The sequence below is a fragment of the Mustela nivalis genome (assembly GCF_964662115.1).
Source record: "Mustela nivalis genome assembly, chromosome: 4".
NCBI lineage: Eukaryota > Metazoa > Chordata > Mammalia > Carnivora > Mustelidae > Mustela > Mustela nivalis.
This window is the reverse complement of record NC_139023.1, coordinates 162,622,538-162,636,953: the sequence shown is the minus strand read 5'-3', so window position 1 is coordinate 162,636,953 and position 14,416 is coordinate 162,622,538. Positions and strand designations below refer to the sequence as shown.

Sequence of the window (14,416 nt, the reverse complement as noted above, 5' to 3'; positions counted from 1 at the left end):
GGGCAGAGATTGATGCAATATAGATGATAATTGCGTAAGTAAGTAAATTATTTAGTATATAAGAAGGGAAATTTCTATGACTATAATAAATGATAGAGAAGGGCAAGAGGGTTTTGGTTCTGCATGCACACGCAGAGGTGATGTTAACTAGCATAGTCAGGGTAGACCTCACTAAGAAGGTGAGACAAATGATGAGTTAAAGAAGATAAGGAAGGTCTGAGGAGAGGCCCCGTGTGCTGATTGACAACACTGGCCTCTTGGCTTGGAGGCAAGGAGAATACCCACCACTGTCTGCTCTCCCTTGGTGGTCTGCTCACAACTAGTCCCACTGGAGATGGCAGACAACCCTGGAGATGAGTGGTGGGAGAACCAGCCTGCAGGAGCAGCCAGCAGCCCAGAAGCGTCGGATGGTGAAGGAGGAGGAGACCCAGAAATGCAACAGGAGACAGCTCTAGTACCTGCCCTTCAAAGAAGACCAAACAACCTAAAGAATGTTTCTTGATACAACCAAAGGAAACAGAAGAAGATGCCACCAAAACAAAGAAGAGAAGAAAGAAGAAAATTACAGATGTTCTTTCAAAATCAGAAGCAAAACCAGGGACCCCTGAAGACCTACAGAAACTGATGAAGGACTATTACAGTAGCAATTGTTCAGAGATTGAATTAGAAGAACTAAACCTACAAAACTCCTGTTTCCTCAAGGCCAATGATTTGACTCATAGTCTCTCATAATACCTAAAAGAAATCTGTCCTAAGTGGGTAAAACTTCGGAAAAACCATAATGAGAAGAAATCAGTCCTGGTGTTGATCTCTGCAGCTCTGCTGTCTGGGCCTTGGTGCTCATTAGGTCAATGACAGCATTTAGAGAAGACAGCAAAGTTATGAAATTATTTGCAAAACACATTAAGGTCCAAAAGCAGGTAAAGTTGCTGGAAAAGCATGTGGTGCACCTGGGTGTAGGAACACCAGGGAGAATTAAAGAACTCATTATACTAGGGGGCCTTAATTTGAACCCCTTAAAGTTTCTCGTTGAACAGTATGGAGATTCCTTAAGAAATTAAAAATAGAGCTTCCCTATGACCCTGCAATTGCACTACTGGGTATTTACCTCAAAGACACAGATGTAGTAAAAAGAAGGGCCATCTGTACCCCAATGTTTATAGCAGCAATGGCCACAGTCGCCAAACTGTGGAAAAAACCAAGATGCCCTTCAACGGCTGAATGGATAAGGAAAATGTGGTCCATATACACGATGGAGTATTATGCCTCCATCAGAAAGGATTAATACCCAACTTTTGTAGCAACATGGACGGGACTGGAAGAGATTATGCTGAGTGAAATAAGTCAAGCAGAGAGAGTCAATTATCATATGGTTTCACTTATTTGTGGAGCATAACAAATATCATGGAGGACAAGGGGAGATGGAGAGGAGAAGGGAGTTGGGGGAAACTGGAAGGGGAGGTGAACCATGAGAGACTATGGACTCTGAAAAACAATCTGAGGGTTTTGAAGAGGCAGGGGGTGGGAGGTTGGGGGATCCAGGTGGTGGGTGTTAGAGAGGGCATGGCTTTTAGAGAGGGCACAGATTGCATGGAGCACTGGGTGTGGTGTAAAAACAATGAGTACTGTTACACTGAAAAGAAATTAAAAAAAAAAGTTTCTCATTTTTGACTGGAACTGGAGAGATGAGAAGTTGAGAAGGATGATGGACATCCCGAGATAAGAAAGGAGGTTTTCGAATTTCTGTAAATGGGAGTCCTTAGTCTATGCAAGTCTGAATCTTTGAAGCTCGGCATTTTCTAAGTCTGGGTCCTAATGAAAATTCCAGTTTTTAATGGGGGGATTTACATCTCATTTAATAGCTCTGGAATATTGCAAAGACTCAGTAAATATCAGCTATTGTTTTATCATGTTAACTGGATCACCCCATGAATCACTAAAAATTTTTGGTGGAGATTCTTTGACAAAAATGAAGCTGTCCTTTGCCAACTTCTCTGTATAATAAAGTATCATCAGCTTGTGTATGAAAAACAAAAAAGAAGAAGAAGAAGAAGAAGAAAAAGAAGATAAGGAATTTGGCCAAAGAGATATCTGAAGAAAGAAGATTTCAAATAGGAAAGAACTAAGACTTTAATATAGATACATATATTTTTTCATTGAATATGAACTAACCCCCAAATAATTGTAACTTATTGGCATTAGTGTGAGGGATAATGATTTAGACAGGAGTATAGAGCGTACCGAAAGACAAATGTGGAATAATAAAAATGCCTACATTCTCAGTAGTAACAATGAGTTGTTTAAAATGTAGAGCTGCATATTTTCAATGAAGAATAATCTTGTTATGACACCCAGTTTGGAAGGAAAATGTCTTAGTCAAAGCAATCTCACTAAGACTGCAATAACAAACAAACCCTGAAATCTCATTGTCTTTAAGACAAAAAATATATATATTCTTCCTCATGCAAAGGAGACGCCTCTACCTCTTCAGGATAGTTCCGTTCAAATAATGGCTCAGAGATCCAGGCTGTTTCTGTTCTATGGCTCTGCCATCTTGATACAGAGCATCCATGATAAGCAGTCAGGGGGAAAGAGAGTGCATGGAAAACTGACCCTGTTGTTTTATACTTTGGCCCTGAAGTGACTCACGTCACTTAGGCTTATGCTCATTAGTCAGAACCAGTCACATGCCCTGACCTCACTGCATGGCATGCTGAGTAGTGCAGTAAAGACTGCGCAGGAAAAAGAAAATGAAAGGGACATAGGGAGGTAGCACAGCCTCTAATACGGAAGAGAATCAGTTAGGCTGTATTTGAGTCTGTGGCACTGACAGACAAGTTAACCTTGACTTATGTCCCATGCTGAAATGAGTCTATTTTATAACTGCAATTCTCAGAAGGGATAAACCTGGTCAAGATTATAATGACAATATCTGGAGGACTTTATTTTATGCACTAGATCTTAAAATGTTAATAAATTAATGATTAGAAAATGATTAAAACTATACTCTGCAATAAGACCTATGCATACATCATGCCCATTTATTTAATAAAATTCATAAAATAAACTATATGTATTCTATATGTATCCTACAGGGGAATATTGAAGATGTTCTGATAGACTTTTAATTTTTTTAAATTTTCTCTCTAAGAAATCATTGAAAATTTTTATCACATGTACCTGAAAGAAAATTTCTTTCTGTGAAACTTTTTCTCCTTTCAATTCCTTCTGATATTCCTGTGACCTACCTACTATTGACTGACATTGGTCTGAGCATCTATGTTTAATATTTTTATCAGATTCTTTTTTGCTAAATTCAGGTACCTTTTTTTCATTTATTTATTTTCAGCATAACAGTATCATTATTTTTTCACCACACCCAATGCTCCATGCAATCCGTGCCCTCTCTAATACCCACCACCTGGTACCCCAACCTCCCTTGCCCACCCCCGCCACTTCAAACCCCTCAGATTGTTTTTCAGAGTCCATAGTCTCTCATGATTCACCTCCCCTTCCAATTTACCCCAACCCCCTTCTCTCTAACTCCCCATGTCCTCCATGCTTTTTGTTATGCTCCACAAATAAGTGAAACCATATAATAATGGACTCTCTTTGCTTGACTTATTTCATTCAGCATCTCTTCCAGTCCCGTCCATGTTGCTACAAAAGTTGGTTATTCGTCCTTTCTGATGGAGGCATAATACTCCATAGTGTATATTGACCACATCTTTTAACTTCTGTTTTTAGTTGCTTGAGGCTTGAATATTCAATTATAGAATGAAATTACATAATTGGCATAAGTTATACAAAGGTGCCATGGACTGTTCTTAACCAATATTGACTCAATATTCTGCTTGTATGGTTTTCTAATTTTCCATATTTGTACGCTGTATGCCTCTTTCTTCTGGTGTCTGCTCCTGCACAATGCACCCAACTACAAGCATCAGGGAAAGAAAGAGTCTTATATGTTTGGGAAGAATAAATTCCAGATTGGGAATCAGACTCACCCATTGGACACATACATGGTTTGACATCTCATAGAGTTCAAGACTCCTCTCCACTTGTGCTTTTGAATGCTCTGGAGTTGTAATTTTATGTTCTAATGACTCTAACACTTTGGGAGGATGGGACACATTCAAGACTTTGTTTTAGAACAATTAAACTTAGAAAAAGCTGTCAGAGCTGTGCTCATTCCAAAAGGTAGCAGGGCTTCAGCTGTTGGAGAATGGACCCACCCTGTCTGAATCAAGTGAGTAAGAAAAAAAATCAAAGAGAATTTGGAACAATGAGACCATAAGTTATTTCTTCAAGTATTTTAACTTTCATTAATTTGTTGTAATCAGAATACAAAGGTTGACTTTTCTTTGAGTTCATTTTGATCTGTGCATTTTACTAGAAAGTCATCCATTTCAGTAAGATTTTTAACTAGATAACACAGATTTGAATACTACTGAGTACGATTTTTTTAAGTTTCAAAGATTATGACTTGATGCTCTATCTTAAGTATGTTGTGTTTAATTTCACTTTTTCTTATTTATTATACTGTTCAGACACTTATCAGATATTTTTAAAAGGCTCTTAGATATTTACTTCCAATTTATATTACTTTTATATTTTCTAGTTAATTAATTCCTGTACTATCATTATTGTTCCAAATTCCTTATTGTTTTTGTATTGATTTTTTTCTAATTTTTTAATTGTCTAATTCTTTTTTAAATTTTATTCTTCCTTATTTAATAAAATCAATGAGATATGAATTTACCTTTATTATTTGGCAATTAGTAGACAATATGGCCATAAATTGCCTATTTTTAGGAACTCATTGTAGTTTTCTTTATAGTCCAGGGTATGATAATTTTCACAAAATATTATTGTTACTTGAAAAAAAATTCTCTTAAGTTACACACTTTGATATACAGCTATAAAATTAGTCTCACTTGCTGTATAATAATACACCTCTACTTATAATAATACACCTCTATTTACTCTATTTAAAACATAAATATTAGTAGCCATTATATCCTTTTATGAAGAATGACCTTATTAACCTATTAACTGTTCTTGTCTTAATTCTCCTTTGTCCTTTATTAATAACATATTTTATTTATTTGTATTTAGTTGGTATATCTTGAAACATTTACTTCAAATTTTATATGTAATTTTGTCATAGTTATATCCAATTAACTATGTAGTTGGGCTCTATGGTTTTGTGTTTTGTGATGTTTTAACACAATCTAAGAATTCTTGCATTTTAATGTGGGCATTTAACCTTGTCACATTTCTTTAAAAACTAATTATTTTATTTTAAAATAGTTTTAGATTTATAGGAATGTTGTAAAGATAGTACAGAGTCCCACTTCCCCTATTATTAACATCTTACATTAGTATAGTACATTTGTCATAAGTGATAAACCAATATCGGTGCATTATGGTTAACTAAAGTCCATATTTTTCTTAGATTTCATTAGTTTTACCTAATAACTTTTTTCTACTTCAGATCCCATCCAGGGTTACATTAAGTGATCATGTCTCCTTAGACTTTTCTTGGCTGTGGTAGTGTCTCAGACTTAACTCGTTTTGGGTGGCATTGACAGTTTGAGGAATACTGACCAGATATATTGTAGAACGCCCCTCAATTGGTCATGTTTTTTAATGTTTTTCTTAAAGTTAGACTGTGGGTTCTAGGAAGAAGGACCATGGAAGTAAAATGTCATTCTCATCACACTGTATCAAGTGTTCATACTATCAGTGTGACTTATCATTGATTGATAGTGACTGAGGTAGTGTTCGTCAGCTTTTTCCGCTATAGAGCTAATCCCCTTTCTCATACTGTACTGTTTGGAAATAAGCCACAGTGTGCTGCCCACACTTAAAGAATGAAGAGGTATGCTTCACCTTCTTGAAGTTAGACTATCAACATAAATTATTTGGAATTCTTCTGCACAAGACAATTTGCCTATTCTTCTGCATTTATTTTTAAAAAATCATTTCTCTGTTTCAATACAGACTCATGGATTATTTATTTTATAATTCAAGTTAAAACTAATATTATTCTATTTACTTTGTTGTTGCCATCTTTGTGGCTTAGTCTATTTAGAGTTTTCATAGTTGGCCCCTGTGTCCCTTTGACATGTTTTTATCATTTTCTTGTTTGCTAGTCTAGCACTTCCTTACTTCTGGCACTAGAAGATGCTCTTAAAACAAGAAATCAAATCATATTATTCATCTTCCAGAAGCCCTTCATATTGTTCTGTCCCCCTGATTTTTCCTGAAATTCTTCCATTCACTCATCTGGCTTTTATATAGAAAATGTGGACTTAAAAATCCATACACATAATAAATACCTATTCCCAAAATTAGGAAATTAGCCTGGTAATCAGCATCTCAAGTATGAGTCTCTTTTATAAAATGCAACTAATTAAAATGCCCTGATCAAAAAGTGATTTGTTGAAAATCTAAACCTTTAAATCTATTTGTTCATGACAATATTGTATTTTATTTCAGTCTGATAAGAGTACTGGTAGGTCAAAATAAGAATTACTGTAGCTCTAAGAAAGTAAAGGACAAGTCTAGAGCAAATAAAGAAATAAATAAGCCATTGTACTGATACTATTTAAAATACATTTAAAATTGTAATGTAAGTATGTTAATAGACATTTACTCTATTTGTTCACTTTTTATTTTATGTGACTGAATTGTTTATATGAGCCAGCCATATAAATACACAATTACCATGCAAATTATTAAAATAGACTTGATTAGTTTTGTAGTCAATGTTTAATCTTTTAAGAGAAATTAAATTTATATGTCTTCCTTAAAAAAAAAAAAGAAAAGAAAAAAGAAAAAAAAAAGAAGAAGATGTCCCTAATTTATCTTGTATATTTCCTTCCTCAGTCCTAAAATCAATCATTTCTCAAGGAGCTCTGGATCTTTTTTCTGGACAATGGAACTAGATTCCATGATCTGGGCACTGAGTACGCTATTGATCCTGGGCTGTCATTGTTTCTGAACACTGAGCTGCCAAGCAATGAAATATGTTTCATTTATTTATTTTTAACTTCTTTAAAATTCTGAATGGTTACAGATTCATAGAAAATTGCAAAAATAGTATATAGGATCCCTTGAATCTTCACCCAGGCTTCTTCAAATTCGGTAACTGTCAACTTTTATACCTGTAAGTACAAGCTTACCCAGAAAATTGGCATTTGGTACAATACTATTAACTAGATTACAAACTATATTCAGATTTTACTGGTGCTTTAATGTACCCATTTGTATGCTTGTGTTTGTATATACAATTCTATGTATTTGATTCTGTATGTAGATTTGTGGAGCCATCGCCACAATCCGAATATAGACCTGTTCCACCACTCAAAGCAACTCCCACATGCTATCTCATTATAGTCACACCCATACCCCAACTCCTGGAAACCACTGATCTATTTCCATTTCTATGGTTTTGTCACTTTGAGGATGCTATATTTAGAATCACACCATGTAACCTTTTGAGATTTGTCTTTTTCACTAACCACAATACTTTTAAGATCTATCCAAGTTGTGTATATCATTAGTTTGTTCCTGTTTGTTGCTGAGTAGAATTCCATAGCATAGATGGACCAAAAGTTTGTTTAGATATTCACCCACTAAAAGAAACAGGATTGTTTCTAGTTTGGAGCTATTTCAAAAAAAAAAAAAAAAACTGATATGCACATTCATGTACAGGTTTTTGTGAGCATGAGTTTTCATTTCTCTGGGATAAATGTTCAAGAGTGCAATTGATGGGGTCATATTATACAAGTTTATGTAGTTTTATAAGCAACTACCAGACTATATAACCAGAGTGGTCTCACCATTTTACATTTCCATTAGCAGTTTCTACCAGATCTGCCTTTACTTCATCCTTTTCAACATTTGATCTTATCTTTAAAAACATTTAGCCATTCTAATGGATGTAGAATGATATATCATTGTGGTTTTCATTTGTATTTCTCCAATGGCTAATGTTATTGAGCATTTTTTTTTTATTTTTTATAAACATATATTTTTATCCCCAGGGGTACAGGTCTGTGAATCACCAGGTTTACACGCTTCACAGCACTCACCAAAGCACATACCCTCCCCAATGTCCATAATCCCACCCCCTTCTCCCAAACCCCCTCCCCCCAGCAACCCTCAGTTTGTTTTGTGAGATTAAGAGTCACTTATGGTTTGTCTCCCTCCCAATCCCATCTTGTTTCATTTATTCTTCTCATACGCACTTAAGCACCCATGTTGCATCACCACTTCCTCATATCAGGGAGATCATATGATAGTTGTCTTTCTCTGCTTGACTTATTTCACTAAGCATGATACGATCTAGTTCCATCCATGTTGTTGCAAATGGCAAGGAAACAGTTAACAAAATCAAAAGACAACTGACAGAATGGGAGAAGATATTTGCAAACGACATATCAGATAAAGGACTAGTGTCCAGAATCTATTGAGCATTTTCATATGCTTATTTGCCATACATATTTCTTCTTTAGTATTATTGTTCAACTGGTGGGTTTTTACTATTGAGTTTTGAGAGTTCATTATATATAATCTAGATATAAGTCTATTGCCAGATGATTGGTTTGGTAATATTTTCTCCTAGTGTGTAGTTTGTACTTTTATACTTTTAACAAGGCATTTCATGGAGCAAAAGATTTTAATTGGAAAAAGTCAAATTTATCAGTTTTTATCAATCATTTCTTGTGTAATTTTTAAGACTCCTTTTTTATTATGTTACATTAGTCATCATACAGTACATCATTAGTTTTATTTTAATTTTTTATTTTTTATAAACATATATTTTTATCCCCAGGGATACAGGTCTGTGAATCGCCAGGTTTACACACTTCACAGCACTCACCATAGCACATACCCTGCCCAATGTCCATAATCCCACCCCCGTTCTCCCAACCCCCCTTCCCCAGCAACCCTCAGTTTGTTTTGTGAGATTAAGAGTCACTTATGGTTTGTCTCCCTCCCAATCCCATCTTGTTTCATTTATTTTTCTCCTACCCACTTAAGCCCCCATGTTGCATCACCACTTCCTCATATCAGGGAGATCATATGATAGTTGTATTTCTCCGCTTGACTTATTTCGCTAAGCATGATACGCTCTAGTTCCATCCATGTCGCAAATGGCAAGATTTCATTTCTTTTGATGGCTGCATAGTATTCCATTGTGTATATATACCACATCTTCTAGATCCATTTATCTGTTGATGGACATCTAGGTTCTTTCCATAGTTTGGCTATTGTGGACATTGCTGCTATAAACATTCGGGTGCACGTGCCCCTTTGGATCACTACGTTTGTATCTTTAGGGTAAATACCCAATAGTGCAATTGCTGGGTCATAGGGCAGTTCTATTTTCAACATTCTGAGGAACCTCCATGCTGTTTTCCAGAGTGGCTGCACCAGCTTGCATTCCCACCAACAGTGTAGGAGGGTTCCCCTTTCTCCGCATCCTCGCCAGCATCTGTCATTTCGTGACTTGTTGATTTTAGCCATTCGGACTGGTGTGAGGTGATATCTCATTGTGGTTTTGATTTGTATTTCCCTGATGCTGAGTGATATGGAGCACTTTTTCATGTGTCTGTTGGCCATCTGGATGTCTTCTTTGCAGAAATGTCTGTTCATGTCCTCTGCCCATTTCTTGATTGGATTATTTGTTCTTTGGGTGTTGAGTTTGCTAAGTTCTTTATAGATTTTGGACACTAGTCCTTTATCTGATATGTCATTTGCAAATATCTTCTCCCATTCTGTCAGTTGTCTTTTGATTTTGTTATCTGTTTCCTTTGCTGTGCAAAAGCTTTTGATCTTGATGAAATCCCAATAGTTCATTTTTGCCCTTGCTTCCCTTGCCTTTGGTGAAGTTCCTAGGAAGATGTTACTGCGGCTGAGGTAGAAGAGGTTGCTGCCTGTGTTCTCCTCAAGAATTTTGATGGATTCCTTTCTCACATTGAGGTCCTGCATCCATTTGGAGTCTATTTTTGTGTGTGGTGTAAGGAAATGGTCCAATTTCATTTTTCTGCATGTGGCTGTCCAATTTTCCCAACACCATTTATTGAAGAGGCTTTCTATTTTCCATTAGACATTCTTTCCTGCTTTGTCGAGGATTAGTTGACCATAAAGTTGAGGGTCTATTTCTGGGCTCTCTATGATGTTCCATTGATCTGTGTGTCTGTTTTTGTGCCAGTACCATGCTGTCTTGATGATGACAGCTTTGTAATAGAGCTTGAAGTCCAGAATTGTGATGCCACCAACTTTGGCTTTCTTTTTCAATATTCCTTTGGCTATTTGAGGTCTTTTCTGGTTCCATATAAATTTTAGAATTATTTGTTCCATTTCTCTGAAAAATATGGATGGTACTTTGATAGGAATTGCATTAAATGTGCAGATTGCTTTAGGTAGCATAGACATTTTCACAATATTTATTCTTCCAGTCCAGGAGCATGGAACATTTTTCCATTTCTTTGTGTCTTCCTCAATTTCTTTCATGAGTACTTTATAGTTTTCTGAGTATAGATTCTGTGCCTCTTTGGTTAGGTTTATTCCTAGGTATCTTATGGTTTGGGGTGCAATTGTAAATGGGATTGACTCCTTAATTTCTCTTTCTTTTTTCTTGTTGTTGGTGTAGAGAAATGCAACTGATTTCTGTGCATTGATTTTATATCCTGACACTTTACTGAATTCCTGTACCAGTTTAGCAGTTTTGGAGTGGAGTCTTTTGGGTTTTCCACATATAGTATCATATCATCTGTGAAGAGTGATAATTTGACTTCTTCTTTGCCAATTTGGATGCTTTTAATTTCCTTTTGTTGTCTGATTGCTGAGGCTAGGACTTCTAGTACTATGTTGAATAGTAGTGGTGATAATGGACATCCCTACCGTGTTCCTGACCTTAACGGAAAAGCTTTCAGTTTTTCTTCATTGAGAATGTTATTTTCAGTGAGTTTTTCATAGATGGCTTTGATGATATTGAGGTATGTGCCCTCTATCCCTACACTTTGAAGAGTTTTGATCAGGAAGGGATGCTGTACATTGTCAAATGCTTTTTCAGTATCTATTCAGAGTATCATATGGTTCTTGTTCTTTCTTTTATTGATGTGTTGTATCACATTGACTGATTTGCGGATGTTGAACCAACCTTGCAGCCCTGGAATAAATCCCATTTGGTCGTGGTGAATAATCCTTTTAATGTACTGTTGAATCCTATTGGCTAGTATTTTGGTGAGAATTTTTGCATATGTGTTCATCAAGGATATTGGTCTATAGCTCTCTTTTTTGATGGGATCCTTGTCTGGTTTTGGGATCAAGGTGATGGTGGCCTCATAAAATGGAAGTTTTCCTTCCATTTCTATTTTTTGGAACAGTTTCAGGAGAATAGGAATTAGTTCTTCTTTAAATGTTTGGTAGAATTCTCCCGAGAAGACGTCTGGCCCTGGGCTTTGGTTTTTTTGGAGATTTTTAATGACTGTTTCAATCTCCTTACTGGTTATGGGTCTGTTCAGGCTTTCTACTTCTTCCTGGTTCAGTTGTGGTAGTTTATATGTTTCTAGGAATGCATCCATTTCTTCCAGATTGTCAAATTTATTACCGTAGAGTTGCTCATAGTATGTTCTTATAATAGTTTGTATTTCTTTGGTGTTAGTTGTGATCTCTCCTCTTTCATTCATGATTTTATTTATTTGGGTCCTTTCTCTTTTCTTTTTGATAAGTCGGGCCAGGGGTTTATCGATCTTATTAATTCTTTCAAAGAACCAGCTCCTACTTTCGTTGATTTGTTCTATTGTTTTTTTGGTTTCTATTTCATTGATTTCTGCTCTGATATTTATGATTTCTCTTCTCTTGCTGGGCTTAGGGTTTCTTTCTTGTTCTTTCTCCAGCTTCTTTAGGTGTAGAGTTAGGTTGTGTACCTGAGACCTTTCTTGTTTCTTGAGAAAGGCTTGTACCGCTACATATTTTCCTCTCAGGACTGTCTTTGTTGTGTCCCACAGATTTTGAACTGTTGTATTTTCATTATCATTTGTTTCCATGAATTTTTTCAATTCTTCTTTAATTTCCCGGTTGACCCATTCATTCTTTAGAAGGATGCTGTTTATTCTCCATTATTTGGGTTCTTTACAAACTTCCTCTTGTGGTTGAGTTCTAGCTTCAGAGCATTGTGGTCTGAGAATATGCAGGGAATGATCCCAATATTTTGATACCTGTTGAGTCCTGATTTAGGACCAAAGATGTGATCTATTCTGGAGAATGTTCCATGTGCACTAGAGAAGAATGTGTATTCTGTTGTTTTGGGATGAAATGTTCTGAATATATCTGTGATGTCCATCTGGTCCAGTGTGTCGTTTAAGGCCTTTATTTCCTTGCTGATCTTTTGATTGGATGATCTGTCCATTTCAGTGAGAGGAGTGTTAAAGCCCCCTACTATTATTATATTATTGTTGATGTGTTTCTTTGATTTTGTTATTAATTCGTTTATGTAGTTGGCTGCTCCCACATTGGGGGCATAGATATTTAAAATTCTTAGATCTTCTTGTTGGACAGACCCTTTGGGTATGATATAGTGTCCTTCCTCATCTCTTATTATAGTCTTTGGCTTAAAATCTAATTGATCTGATATAAGGATTGCCACTCCTGGTTTCTTCTGATTTCCATTAGCATGGTAAATTCTTTTCCACCCCCTCACTTTAAATCTGGAGGTGTCTTCGAGCTTAAAATGAGTTTCTTGGAGGCAACATATAGATGGGCTTTGTTTTTTTATCTATTCTGATACCCTGTGTCTTTTGATTGTGGCATTTAGCCCATTAACATTCAGGGTAACTATTGAGAGATATGAATTTAGTGCCATTGTATTGCCTGTAAGGTGACTGTTACTGCATATGGTCTCTGTTCCTTTCTGATCTACCACTCATCGGCTCTCTCTTTGCTTAGAGGACCCCTTTCAAGATTTCCTGTACAGCTGGTTTGGTGTTTGCAAATTCTTTCAGTTTTTGTTTGTCTTGGAAGCTTTTAATCTCTCCTTCTATTTTCAATGATAGCCTAGCTGGATATAGTATTCTTGGCTGCATGTTTTTCTCGTTTAGTGCTCTGAAAATATCATGCCAGCTCTTTCTGGCCTGCCAGGTCTCTGTGGATAAGTCAGCTGCCAATCTAATATTTTTACCACTGTATGTTACAGACTTCTTTTCCCGGGCTGCTTTCAGGATTTTCTTTTAGTCACTGAGACTTGTAAATTTTACTATTAGGTGGCGGGGTGTGGGCCTATTCTTATTGATTTTGAGGGGCGTTCTCTGAACCTCCTGAATTTTGATGCTTGTTCCCTTTGCCATATTGGGGAAATTCTCCCCAATAATTCTCTCCAGTATAACTTCTGCTCTCCTCTCTCTTTCTTCTTCTTCTGGACCTCAATTATTCTAATGTTGTTTCGTCTTATGGTGTCACTTATCTCTCGAATTCTCCCCTCGTGGTCCAGTAGCTGTTTGTCCCTCTTTTGCTCAGCTTCTTTATTCTCTGTCATTTGGTCTTCTATATCACTAATTCTTTCTTCTGCCTCATTTATCCTAGCAGTGAGAGCTTCCATTTTTGATTGCACCTCATTAATAGCTTTTTTGATTTCAACTTGGTTAGATTTTAGTTCTTTTATTTCCCCAGAAAGGGCTTTTATATCTCCCGAGAGGGTTTCTCTAATATCTTCCATGCCTTTTTCGAGCCCGGCCAGAACCTTGAGAATTGTCATTCTGAACTCTAGATCTGACATATTACCAATGTCTGTATTGATTAGGTCCCTAGCCTTCAGTACTGCCTCTTATTCTTTTTTTTGTGGTGAATTTTTCCACCTTGTCATTTTGTCCAGATAAGAGTATATGAAAGAGCAAGTAAAATACTAAAAGTGTGGCAACAACCCTAGGAAATTATGCTTTAACCAAATCAGAAGAGATCCCAAATCGTGAGGGGGGAGAAAGGGGATAAAAAGAGGTTCAAAAAGAAAGAAAGATAAAATAGAAAAAAAAAAAAAGAAGAAAAGAATTTAAAAAAAGAAAACAAAGAAAAATATAAAAAAGAAAAAGTATATGTGTTAGATAAACTAGTTTAAAAACGTTAAAAAAGAAAAGGGTAAATGTTAAAAAATATTTTAGCAGAAGAAGAGAAAAAAAATGAAAAAGAAAAAAATTAAATTAACTGCAAGACAGAAAAATCACAGGGAGAAAGCCATGAGTTCCGTGCTTTGCTTTCACCTCCTCTGGAATTCTGCTGCTCTCCTTGGTATTGAAACTGCACTCCTTGCTAGGTGAACTTGGTCTTGGCTGGATTTCTTGTTGATCTTTTGGGGGAGGGTCCTGGTGTAGTGATTCTCAAGTATCTTTGCCCCAGGCAGAATTGC

The 14,416-nt window shown here is 36.2% G+C and overlaps 1 pseudogene across 1 annotated transcript; it reads left to right on the top strand.

The window, feature by feature from the left end:
• The first annotated feature begins 290 nt into the window (after positions 1-290).
• On the top strand, positions 291-1,803 carry LOC309864007 (uncharacterized protein C3orf26 homolog; annotated as a pseudogene). Its single transcript has 2 exons — positions 291-1,022; positions 1,658-1,803. The product of its transcript is annotated as an uncharacterized protein C3orf26 homolog (transcript).
• The last annotated feature ends 12,613 nt before the right edge of the window (positions 1,804-14,416 follow it).